A 13,722-nucleotide genomic window follows, 5' to 3' on the forward strand; every position below is an offset into this window, starting at 1 on the left:
GACTAGGTATAAAAGTGGCCAATTTATATTAAAAAATACAATAGTCAACAAAGATATAGATACAAATATAACTAAATAACTACACTTAATTTAAAACAAAATATATTATTTTAGCTGATCAGATTTATGAACAATTGTGGCAGAGTTTGGCAAAAATATCAAACTCATTTCTGGAGGATATACATATCCTATATGTATGCTATAACCACTTAGAACAATTTAGCAATTATGTATCAAGATCTAAAACATTCATAACCTAATTAAGCATCTCTGTGTTTAAGCAGTGTCACATAGAAGCACTTGCAATAATTACAAAAGTTCATTTCAATATTGTTGGTAATAGCAAAATATTTAAAGGAAGCAAGTGTTCACCAGTTGGGAATTTTGTCATGAATTAACAGTGCTTTCAGTGAACTACTCTTTAATACATAAAATCATAGATTTATAAGTACTTTAAACTTTATAAATAAAATTTACCAAAGAATAGAAACTAAAACACAAAACCAACAGCAAGATATTATGTTTAGTGTGGTACATTTGTACCAGAAAATAATATATGCTTATATATGAATGTAAGCATAAAAATATCAACAAAGACAAATAAGAATGGTTGTGAAAAATTCAGAAATATACTTTAAAGTAAATCAATGATTATTTTGCAAGTCTTACATGTATGCATTATTATAGTTTTATAAATTGTAACCAGCATGACATTTTTAATAATCAGAAATAAATTACTTACTTAACTAAAAAGGGAAGTAAAGGGAATTTGCACCTATTACTCTATGCTGAATGATAGCAAATAAACAAGCACTTTCTTTTCACAAACAGAATAGACCCCTTAGTGTTACAATTGAAAATTCTTAATGTAACTAGTTATACAGTGATCGATTTCCATTCTCCCCAAATTTTAAGCTCCTCAAGTGCAGGAATCATATTATTAATAATTGTATACCCAAAGCATTGGGTCAAGTTTTTCATTCAGACAGTAAATAATTCAATTATAAAGTGTAATTTGAAATATTTGATAAGTATTTAATAATTTTATATATTTATTTTTATCAAATAATTCACAGGGTTTTTTTTAATTTATTTATTTGACACAGAGAGACACAGCAAGAGAGGGAACACAAGCAGGGGGAGTGGGAGAGGGAGAAGCAGGCTTTCCACGGAGCAGGAAGCCTGATGTGGGGCTCGATCCCAGGACCCTGGGATCATGGCCTGAGCTGAAGGCAGACGCTTAACAACTGAGCCACCCTAGGTGCCGCACAAGTATAATTTTAAAGGATCAGCAGCATTACAGATTTATAAGAAAAACAAGACTGCATTATTTCACAGCGCTGTTGTTCCCAAAATTTATTATTATAGTTACTTTCATATGTTCCTTTTCATATTTATCTCTATTTGTTAAAATTATAATATACTTTCAGAAAAATTTGTTAATTTAAAAAAATTGTATTGATGTTATTTTTGATAGATGAAGATTAAGTTTACACTAATCCTTCCTTCATATTATCTTCCCAGTGTGTGTGTGTGTGTGGGGGGGGAGGTGGTGAGGGAAGGAGGATGTGTGTGTGTACGTGTGCATGTGTGTGTGTGGGGGGGGGGTGTGTTCCCACTGATGGGATTTAGTGGGAGTAACATAGCCTATTAATGGAATTTGTAAGATATTACTCCATTGTCTTTCAGATGTTGAGACTAAAGATACCACTGCAATTTCTTTTAATATAATCCATTTATTTTTGTTTGTTTATTGTATAAATTCTGAAATAGTTTAGAATATTTTCTTTACTTCAGATGGTTTAAGATTTTTGATGCTGTGCCTTAGCTTGACTCCTTCTGCCTTCCTTCCTCCCTTCCTTCCTTCCTTCCTTCCTTCCTTCCTTCTTCCTTCCTTCCTTCCTTCTTCCTTCCTTCTTTCCTTCCTTTCATCTTTCTTTCTTAAATGCTTAGAGGCTGGACAATTGGTAGGGACTTAAAATATGGAGATTCTTTCATTAGTTCTGGACATTTTAGAAATTATTTATTTACACATATACTCCTTCTGTTTATTTTTTCCCTAAGAGCTCTTTTAGTCAGATTGGTAGATGGCGCGCATAGAGCACAGAGCTGGGAAGGGTTTCCTCAGATAACTGGCTTTATAACAGATTGTGACAAATTCAAAGTGAAATGTTGGTAAGGGTTCAAAGCCTGATAATCGCCTACACTCGGAGCTCAGATGGACTCCCCCTGGGCAGCAGCCACCTCTGGTCTCCACAAAGCTGACTCATACTGATCCTTTAAACACTCCACAGGTCCCCCTAAACTGCCGGTCCGTTGGGCGGGCCTGAAACTTACCTCAGGAGGATTTTCTACTCTGGCCGCCTTAAAGACCCGCAGCCCAATTACATATCCTTTCTTTTTCTATTCTACATCTAGGGCACTTCCAACTCAGTCCTAATGCCTAGGAGTACAAAAGCCTCATGTTGCTCCTTTTCCCCACAATAGAGGTTGATATCTCATCATCAGAAAAAAATGTCCCAGAACCTATAAGGATAAAACCTCTTTAGCCTCCTCCGCCTCCAACTTGAAAGAGGAATGCTTTGCTTTCACTATTAAGTAGAAGTTTAAAGAGTCAGTTTCTGTCTCTTTCAATCTGAGGAAACAAGTCAGGTAGAACTGCTGGGACCTTTTTTTCTTCTCTATTTCAAACGTTCATTTGAATGAACAAGAGCATGTATGCTTGAACAGAAAAACTATGAAGCAGGAAACCAGGGAATTACATGTACTAAAATATTGGCACAGAAAAACAGTATAGAAATCAGAGTTGTTAGTACTTACAGAGAAAAAAGGCATTAAATTATGGAAGAATTTATAGCACAGTAAACACAAAGCAGCCCACAAACCTCTGCAAATAGTTAAAAGTACTCCATGAATGGAAGTTTTCTTTCTATCTGATTATATGCCACCTAAAGTGTATATATATATATATTAAAGCAATAACCACAAAAACAGTAAAAGAGCTTCTTTATTAAATATCAGTATATCTAAACTAAATCTAATACATTCATCAACATTTCTAAATTTATAAATGGTATGAAGAGAGCCCTTATACTCAGTTTTGAATTAACAACTCAATGCACTTTTTAAAATGTTTACCTAAAGACACAGCCAGTTGTTGATTGTGAAGCTGAGTTGTATCTGTAGTCATGGCCCCACTGTCAAATAAGTAAGTTTGGTGCTAAAAACAGAAAAAAATAAATTATTCATTCATAAACCCATTCTTTATTAAATATTCATTAAGTATTTATTTTTGCTAGGCATTGTATTAACCAAATTGATTTCAGCTCTTACAGAAGTCTGTTTCAGTGTTGAAAATTATAAACTCCAATTAAGTATAATTAAGATTTTAATATATGTAATCTACATACAGACATAAACAAACATTAACATATATACATACATACAAATACACATATAGGAGAATTTAACTGTAACATTATAAAGAAAAGGTACATTGTCCTAAAATCTTTAAAAAGGGTTGCAAATTGGTGACATTTGGGCTGAAATCTGAATTATAGATTGGCACTACTTAGGATAGGAATCTGTAAATATTTGCATAATTCATGAATGATAAAAGAAACAAAGTAACGTTTTCTGTCTGCTTCAAATGTATTGGTGCCCCAAAGGGTCTTTACCATTGTCTGAATATCACCTTTTGAAGAAGGAAAGACCTCAGACTATCCAGACATAATACACATCAAAATAGACTATCCAGACATAATACACATCAAAATTAGACAGTCTCTCTTAACTTTACAAGCATTAGTTCAATGAAATCCATTTTTTACCAAATTCCTGTTAAAGTTGATTAGGGAGAACTTCCTATGCTTACCTTGGGAGTAAAGATTCTGCAACAAAAATTCTGTAAAAATTCAAACAAATGTCTCTTTCCCATCTTGCAAGATGGCGGGCGAAAAGCTGAGAAGCCGGATACTAAGGAGAAGAAACCTGAAGCTAAGAAGGCTGATGCCGGTGGCAAGGCTAAGAAAGGTAACCCCAAGGCTAAAACGCCAAAGAAGGGGAAGCCCCACTGCAGCCGAAACCCTGTACTTGTCAGAGGAATTGGCAGATATTCCGGATCGGCTATGTATTCCAGAAAGGCCATGTACAAGAGGAAGTATTCAGCAGCCAAGTCTAGGGTTGAAAAGAAAAAGAAGGAGAAAGTTCTTGCTACTGTCACAAAACCAGTTGGTGGTGACAAGAACGGTGGTACCCGAGTGGTTAAACGTCGCAAAATGCCTAGGTATTACCCTACTGAAGATGTGCCTCGAAAGCTGTTGAGCTGCGGCAAAAAACCTTTCAGTCAGCACGTGAGAAAGCTGTGAGCTAGTATCACCCCCAGGACCATTTTGATCATCCTCACTGGGCGCCACAGAGCAAGAGGGTAGTTTTCCTGAAGCAACTGAGCACTGGCTTGCTACTTGTGACCGGACCTCTGTCCCTCAATCGAGTTCCTCTGCGTAGAACACATCAGAAATTCGTCATTGCCATTTCTGCCAAAATTGATATCAGCAGTGTGAAAATCCCCAAACATCTCACTGATGCTTACTACAAGAAGAAGAAGCTGCGTAAGCCCAGACACCAGGAGGGTGAGATCTTCGACACTGAGAAAGAGAAATATGAGATTACAGAGCAGCGCAAGGTTGATCAGAAAGCTGTGGACTCGCAAATTCTGCCAAAAATCAAAGCTGTTCCTCAGCTTCAGGGCTACCTCCGCTCTGTGTTTTCTCTCACAAATGGAGTTTACCCTCACAAATTGGTGTTCTAAATTTCTTACAAAGAACGTAATTAAATAACTGATCCATTAAAAAAAAAAAATCCAAACAAATCACAGGTCTCTTTAATATGTTTTGAGGGTTTTTGTTTTGTTTTGTTTCTTTTTTTTTTGTAAGCATAATTAAAGTCTATAGAATGTCTTTAAAATCCTTCTTTTATTCAGATTTATTTTGATGACACAAAAACACTAACTAAGCAAACACGGACTGTGGGGTAGAAATTATTTTGTTCAGTAATTCCCACAGTCTGGTTAAATTTCTTTTCGTTCCTTTAATAACCTATCTATGTATTTTCTTTCATGAAGCATATTTTAAAAAATGAACAATGGTTTCTCAATGTATTGAAAGTGGAGTTTCTAAGTTCGAAGTTTGCCATGTTTAAGCAGCAGCTTTGGCAGCTCTACTACCTTTAGAAACTTTGTCCTTCTGCCCGGTGAGTTTTCAGTGACTTACTGACATATGAACAGGCAGTTGTAAAGTTTCTGGCAAAGCAGCCATAAATTTTTAATTTGATATTTAAGTTCTCATTTTAAGTGGAAAACCTTTTATTTAAAGTTTTTTTTTCCGTCGCATTACAGACATCAAAGCTACATTTTATATATATGGATGTATATATGTGTCTATACATATATGTATATAATATGTATTTTTTATATATGACCAATCACATGACCAATCACTAACATTATCAAATATGCAATATGAATAAGGATACCAGATTTTTTAAAATTTGGGATTCTCAAAGCTAAAGGAGAGGCTATAGCCAATTTTAGTTTTTCAAAACCTCCCCAGATTCTAGATCTTCAGATTCTAGATCTCTAGATCCTCTTCAGAGACTGTGGAGGATTATCATGCAATTGTTCTGGCAGAAATTTTGTTTGTTAAGCTGGAATATACCATCTATAATACTGTACTTGTCCCCTCCAGAATGTCTGTTTTTGTTTTTAAATAGCTAAAGAAAATAGCAGGGGGGTCCCCAAGCCCTTGAGGTATTCTTTGTCATAAACACTGGACTCCTTCATAAGCAAAAGCAAAGAATTTAGACTTGTCCACTAGAGGAACAGGAGGGCAAAAAGGAAAAGAAGGAAAGAAGGAAGGAAGGAAGGAAGAGAGGAATTGCAGAACAAAGATCACATACCCAAAGATAAATTTTGCAGACAATGATACCAAAGTCAGAAGTTAGAACAGTTTCAGAGTAGTTACAGGGTTAGAAACTATAGAGATTAATGGCTAACATCTTGTGTAAATCTATATAGTGGCTGGCAATCTTGTATTTGTTGCCCTTAGGGCACTAATAAAAGGACAAAAACTGTTGCTCTTCACCCTTGATACTGTGGCTTGTTTTTCAATAGTAGAAATAATGGAGATGGGTCCAGAGCTGCCACTGTTTTTCTCCAGTCCAGCACCAGGAGGAAAGGTTTCTCGTGACTCCCCTTAAACAAAATTCTTATAACAGATTTTTTGTTGTTATCATTTTTCTTTCATTTAAAAAACGTTTATTAGTTTCGATTTCCAGACTCCTGAGGGTGTCAGATGCTTAGACCAGAAGAAAACAAAAAAAAAAGAAGAATTCGTGAGAATGTTGAAACAAGATTCGGGGGAAGGAAAGATGGCAGAGGAGTAGGGGACCCTATTTCAACTGGTCCCCAGAATTGAGCTGGATATCTACCAGATATCTGAACACCCACGAAACCAGCCTGAGATGTAAGATCTGGATTTCTACAAACAGAATATCGCAGGCGGTTAGTTTCGAGGTACAAAGTGGGGAGCCGTGATTCCACAGGCAAGTATCTGAAGATAAATGGCAATGGGAGGGTGCCTGGCCATAGGGATTCTACACCGCCGGTGAGCCACGGCCCTGTGCGCTGGGGACGGGGCACAGACTCGCAGACCGGTAGTGGCAGGGAAAGGACTTTAGGGCAGCCCCCCCGGGGGCGGAAACCCAGAACGGCGGGGTCACGCATACTATCTGGGGGCGGCTGGTGGTTTTAGAAGCACAAAGGGCAGAGACATGCTCTGACCTGAAGGCAGGACTGGGGGCGCTGCGGAGGGGTGCACAACCCAGGCCGCTGCAGTTTATATCAGCACAGACAGAAACGGAGACAGTGTGGCCTGGAGAGCTCACTGAAGAACAGACTGCAGTCTCTCTGCTCGGAGGCAGAGGGTTGGAAACAGTGTCTTCTGTTCTGACTTGCGGAAGAGACGCGGAAAGCCACCAGGAAAAGCTGCCAGAGAACAAAAGCCCCAGAAACTGATTCCCACTGAGCCCATCCCCTGCCACAGGGGCGGCAGGGCAACTCCGCCCAAACAAGGTTGCTGAGTAACAGCGCGGCAGACCCCACACCCAGAAGACAGGCTGGGAAAACAAGAGGCCAACAACCCTAAGGTCCCAAGAAAACAGGTGCATCTTGCTTGGGTTCTGGTCAATAATTTGGACTCTATACGTTCCCTCAAGCACCCATCAACAGAATGACTAGGAGGGGGAGCCCCCAAAATAGAAAGGACTCAGAGATTATGACTTATGCTGCAGATTTACAAATGGATACAGATATAACCAAGATGTCGGAGATGGAATTCAGGCTAGCAATTGTGAAGACAGTGGCTAGAATGGAGAAATCACTTAATGGCAACATAGAGTCTCTAAGGGCAGAAATGAAAGCTGAATTGGCAGAACATAAAAATGCTATCAATGAGATCCAATCCAATCTAGATAATCTAAAAATAGCTAGGGTAACTGAGGCAGAAAAACAAATAAGCGACCTGGAAGACAATATAATAGATTGAGAGGGAAAAGAGGAGGCCAGGGAAAAACAACTCAGAATCCATGAAAATAGAATCAGAGAAATAAGTGACACCATGAAGCGTTCCAATGTCAGAATAATTGGAATCCTGGAGGGAGTGGAGAGAGAGAGAGGACTAGAAGATGCATTTGAGCAAATCATAGCTGAGAACTTCCCTAATCTGGGGAATGAAACAAACATTTGCATCCTAGAGTCAGAGAGGATCCCTCCCAAGATCAAGGAAAACAGGCCAATACCCCGGCATGTAAAAGTAAAACTTGCAAATCTTAGAACCAAGGAAACCTTCTTAAGGGCAGTTAGGGGGAAGAGATTCCTTACATACAGAGGGAGGAACATCAGAATAACATCAGACCTATCCACAGAGACCTGGCAAGCCAGAAAGGCCTGACAAGACATATCCAGGGTACTAAATGAGAAGAACATGCAGCCAAGAATACTTTACCCGGCAAGGCTTTCATTTAGAATGGATGGAGAGATGCAGAGCTTCCATGACCGGCAGAAACTGAAAGAATATATGACCACTAAGCCGACCCTGCAAGAAATATTAAGGGGGGTTCTATAAAAGGAGAAAGACCCCAAGAGTGATATACAACAGAAATTCACAGGGACAATCTATAAAAACGTCTTCACAGGCAACATGATGACAATTAATTCATATCTTTCAATAATCACTCTCAACGTGAATGGCCTGAATGCTCCCATAAAATGACACAGAGTTGCAGATTGGATAAAAAGACAGGACCCATCCATATGCTGCCTACAAGAGACTTATTTTGAACCTAAAGATACATCCAGACTGAAAGTGAAGGGATGGAGATCCATCTTCCATGACAGCAGACCTCAAAAGAAAGCTGGGGTAGCAATTCTTATATCAGACAAATTAGATTTTAAACTAAAGTCTGTAATTAGAGAAACAGAAGGACACTATATCATTCTTAAAGGGTCTATCCAACAAGAAGATCTAAGAATTGTAATCTCTATGCCCCCAAAATGGGAGCAGCCATCTACATAAGCCAACTGTTAACCAAAATAAAGAGTCATATTGATAACAATACGTTAATTGTAGGAGACCTTAATACTCCACTTTCAGCAATGGACAGATCATCCAAGCAGAAAATCAACAAGGAAACAAGAGTTTTGAATGATACACTGGATCAGATAGACCTCATAGTTATTTACAGAACATTCCACCCTAAAACAACAGAATACTCATTCTTCTTGAGTGCGCATGGAACTTTCTCCAGAACAGACCACATACTGGGTCACAAATCAGGTCTCAACCGATACCAACAGATTGAGATTATTCCCTGCATATTCTCAGACCACAATGATTTAAAACTGCAATTCAATCACAAGAAAAATAAATTGGCAGAAATTCAAACACTTGGAAGCTAAAGACCACTCTGTTCAAGAATGTTTGGGTCAACCAGGAAATCAAAGAAGGACTTAAACAATTCATGGAAATCAATGAGAATGAAAACACAACGGTCCAAAACATATGGGATACTGCAAAGGTTTTCCTAAGGGGGAAATACATAGCCATCCAAGCCTCACTCAAAAAAGTAGAAAAATCCCGAATTCACCAACTAACTCTACACCTTAAAGAACTAGAGAAAAAGCAACAAACAATGCCTAAGCCACGCATTAGAAGAGAAATAATTAAAATCAAAGCAGAGATCAATGAATTAGAAACCAGAAACACAGTAGATCAGATCAACGAAACTAGAAGTTGGTTCTTTGAAAAAATTAATAAGATCGATAAACCACTGGCCAGACTTATCCAAAAGAAAAGAGAAACGACCCAAATTAATAAAATTATGAATGAAAGGGGAGAGATCACAACTAACACCAAGGAAATAGAAACAATTATTAGAAATTGTTATCAACAACTATATGCCAATAAACTGAGCAATCTGGATGAAATGGAGGCCTTCCTGGAAACCTATAAGCTGCCCAGACTGAAACAGGAAGAAATTGAAAACCTGAATAAGCCAATAACCAGTAACGAGATTGAAGCAGTGATCAAAAACTTCCCAAAAAAACAAGAGTCCAGGGCCTGATGAATTCCCTGGGGAGTTCTACCAAACATTCAAAGAAGAAATAATACCTATTCTACAAAGCTGTTTCAAAAAGTAGAAACAGAAGGGAAACTTCCGAATTCATTCTATGAGACCAGCATTACCTTAATCCCCAAACCAGGCAAAGACCCCATCAAAAAGGAGAATTTTAGACCGATATCCCTGATGAATATGGAATCCAAAATCCTCAACAAAATCCTAGCTAATAGGATCCAACAATACATTAAAAGGATCATCTACCATGACCAAGTGGGATTTATCCCCGGGATGCAAGGGTGGTTCAACATTCGCAAATCAATCAATGTGATAGAACACATTAATAAGAGGAGGGAGAAGAACCATATGGTCCTCCCAATTGATGCAGAAAAAGCATTTGACAAAATACAACATCCTTTCCTGATTAAAACTCTTCAGAGTATAGGGATAGAGGGAACATGCCTCAAGTTCCTAAAATCCATCTATGAAAAACCCACAGCGAATATCATCCTCAATGGGGAAAAGCTGAGAGCCTTTCCCTTAAGATCAGGAACACGTCAAGGATGCCCACTCTTGCCACTATTGTTCAACATAGTACTAGAAGTCCTAGCAACAGCAATCAGACAACAAAAAGAAATAAAAGGTATTCAGATTGGCAAAGAAGAAGTCAAACTCTCTCTTTTCGCAGATGACAAGCTACTTTATGTGGAAAACCCCAAAGACTCCACCCCCAAATTACTAGAACTCATACAGCAATTCAGTAATGTGGCAGGACACAAAATCAATGCACAGAAATCAGTTGCTTTCTTATATACTAACAACGCAACTGTAGAAAGAGAAATTAGAGAAATGATTCCATTTACAATAGCACCAAAAACCATAAGATACCTCGGAATAAACCTAATCAAAGAGGTAAAGGATCTATACTCTAGGAACTACAGAACACTCATGAAAGAAATTGAAGAAGACACAAAAAGATGGAAAAATATTTCATGCTCATGGATCGGAAGAATAAACATTGTTAAAATGTCTATGCTACCCAGAGCAATCTATACCTTCAATGCCATCCGGATCAAATTCCAATGACATTTTTCAAAGTGCTGGAACAAACAATCCTAAAATTTGTGTGGAATCAGAAAAGACCCTGAATCACCAAGGAAATGTTAAAAAAGAAAAAGCTGGGGTTTTTCATCACGTTCCCCGATTTCAAGCTATTTTACAAAGCTGTGATCACCAAGACAGCATGGTACTGGCACAAAAACAGACATATAGACCAATGGAACAGAATAGAGAACCCAGATATGCACCCTCAACTCTAAGGTCAAATAATCTTCAACAAAGCAGGAAAAAAACATGAAATGGAAAAAAGACAGTCTCTTCAATAAATGGTGCTGGGAAAATTGGACAGCCACCTACAGAAGAATGAAACTCGACCATTCTCTAACACCATTCACAAAGATAAACTCAAAGTGGATGAAAGACCTCAATGTGAGACAGGAATCCATCAAAATCCTAGAGAAGAACATAGGTAATAACCTCTTTGACATTGGCCACAGCAACTTCTTTCAAGATACATCTCCAAAAGCTAGTGAAACAAAAGCAAAAATGAACTTTTGGGACTTCATCAAGATAAAAAGCTTCTGCACAGCAAAAGGAAACAGTCAACAAAACAAACAGGCAACCCACAGAATGGGAGAAGATATTTGTAAATGACGCTACAGATGAAAGGCTGGTATCCAAGATCTATAAAGAACTTCTCAAACTCAACACCCAAAAAACGAATGATCAAGTCAAAAAGTGGGCAGAAAATATGAAAAGACACTTATCCAAAGAAGACATACAAATGGCTAACAGACACGTGCAAAAATGTCCATCATCATTAGCCATCAGGGAAATTCAAATCAAAACCACATTGAGATACCACCTTACACCAGTTAGAATGGCAAAAATGGACAGGGAAAGAAACAACAAATGTTGGAGAGGTTGTGGAGAAAGGGGAACCCTCTTACACTGTTGGTGGGAATGCAAGTTGGTACAGCCACTTTGGAAAACAGTGTGGAGGTGCCTCAAAAATTTAAAAATAGAGCTACCCTATGACCCAGCAATTGCACTCCTGGGTATTTACCCCAAAGACACAGATATAGTGAAAAGAAGGGCCATACACACCCCAATGTTCATAGCAGCCATGTCCACAATAGCCAAACTGTGGAAAGAGCCAAGATGCCCTTCGACAGATGAACGGATAAAGAAGATGTGGTCCATATATACAATGGAATATTACTCAGCCCTCAGAAAGGATGAATACCCAACTTTTACATCAGCATGGATGGGACTGGAGGAGATTATGCTAAGTGAAATAAGTCAAGCAGAGAAAGTCAATTACCATATGGTTTCACTTATTTGTGGAACATAAGGAACAGCATAGAGGACATTAGGAGAAGGAAGGGAGAAATGAAGGGGGGGAATCAGAGGGGGAGACGAACCATGACAGACTATGGATTCTGAGAAACAGGGTTTTAGAGGGGAGGGGTGAGGGGGGACGGGTTAGCCTGATGATGGGTATTAAGGAGGGCACGTACTGCATGGAGCACTGGGTGTTATACGAAAACAATGGATCATGGATCAACACATCAAAAACTAATGATGTATTGTATGGTGACTAACATAACATAATAAAATTAAAATAAAAATAGTTTATATTTTTTATTTGAGAAAAATCAGAACACGTATTACCATTACAATTTCAAAGTTTTATCAAAAACTATGAGCATTTGATTTTGCTTGTGAGAAATCCCATGAAATTCCACGGAACTATGATCTATTTGTACGATAGGAGATGTACCCAAACATTCGGGAAATCTGTCTGTTGCTCAGCAGTAAATTCATTCAATCATTGTGTTTCATTTATATAACTGTTTATGTACCCAGGATCTTATTCAAAGTCTAGAGGTAAACAATTGTTTGCATCATCACTGGCATTTCTATGAGTAGTTTTAATCTAAGATCTTATTTAGTGCCACAAATTTACTTCCATATTTTAATTCACATTTCCTTTCCTTTGGTGCTTATTGTAAAATATCCCTTCATATTTTCTCCTTTCATGAACCCGCTTTCATTAACTACAAGTATATACTTAAACAACAATTATGTTTTATTCATTTCCTTGAGAAACTCAAGTTAAATATAATTATAATTTGTAATTGTATTTCTTCCTCTACATGATTATTATATACCCTCAGGACTTGTTGATCTGCCTTAGTCCATCTGGCATTATTGGATGTCTCATCATAAATTAAATAATACTAATCTCCTCATAATATATCAGCATGATGTTACAATATCTGATACTAGGAATCACAAGACATTTCTTAGTAGTTATTTTTAATAGTAGACATGAGTGTAATTTAATTATGGGAATGCACATCACTAAGTAAAACCTAACTTGATAAAATATGATACGTAAGCTATCCTGTAATACTGAATATTTTGTTCTGTGTCATAATATGATGTGTTCACCATTCTGGGTAAATACACATTTGAGAGAATTGAGTTTCAGAAAGAAATACAATTCTTAATAAACTACTTTGGGTAGAAAATATTGCACCAAAATTCTAAATTATTTGCTAAAATCTGCAAAACACATTGAACTGCTGTTTTTAATTTCAATTCCTAATTAATGTATGTAGCAATTATAGGACATTCCAGTGTGTAGTACCATATCCTTATTTATAAATAAATATTTTCCTTTACTGATGCAAATTTGACCAGCTGCTATACAAGTATCTGTAAGTATCAGAAGTGATGCCATCTGTTCTTCTTGAGAAGGTATTTCCTTCTGTTGTCAGCAGATCACTCTTGTTTTTACTCTATATTTTGTTCATCTGATATATAATAAACATGTTAAAAATACTTCTGGAAACGTGTCACTACACACACACACACACACACACATACACGCACACAAACACTAACAGCAATGGAGACCAAATAATAATAATAATAATAATTGTGCGTGTATATAGATACAGATATATAGATATTTATTTAGTG

The 13,722-nt window shown here is 37.4% G+C and overlaps 1 pseudogene; it reads left to right on the forward strand.

Annotated features, from left to right (window-relative positions):
• The first annotated feature begins 3,866 nt into the window (after positions 1–3,866).
• On the forward strand, positions 3,867–4,860 carry LOC113918409 (annotated as a pseudogene).
• Positions 4,861–13,722: the final 8,862 nt, after the last annotated feature.

Source organism: Zalophus californianus, chromosome 1, assembly GCF_009762305.2.
Source record: "Zalophus californianus isolate mZalCal1 chromosome 1, mZalCal1.pri.v2, whole genome shotgun sequence".
Classification (NCBI taxonomy): domain Eukaryota; kingdom Metazoa; phylum Chordata; class Mammalia; order Carnivora; family Otariidae; genus Zalophus; species Zalophus californianus.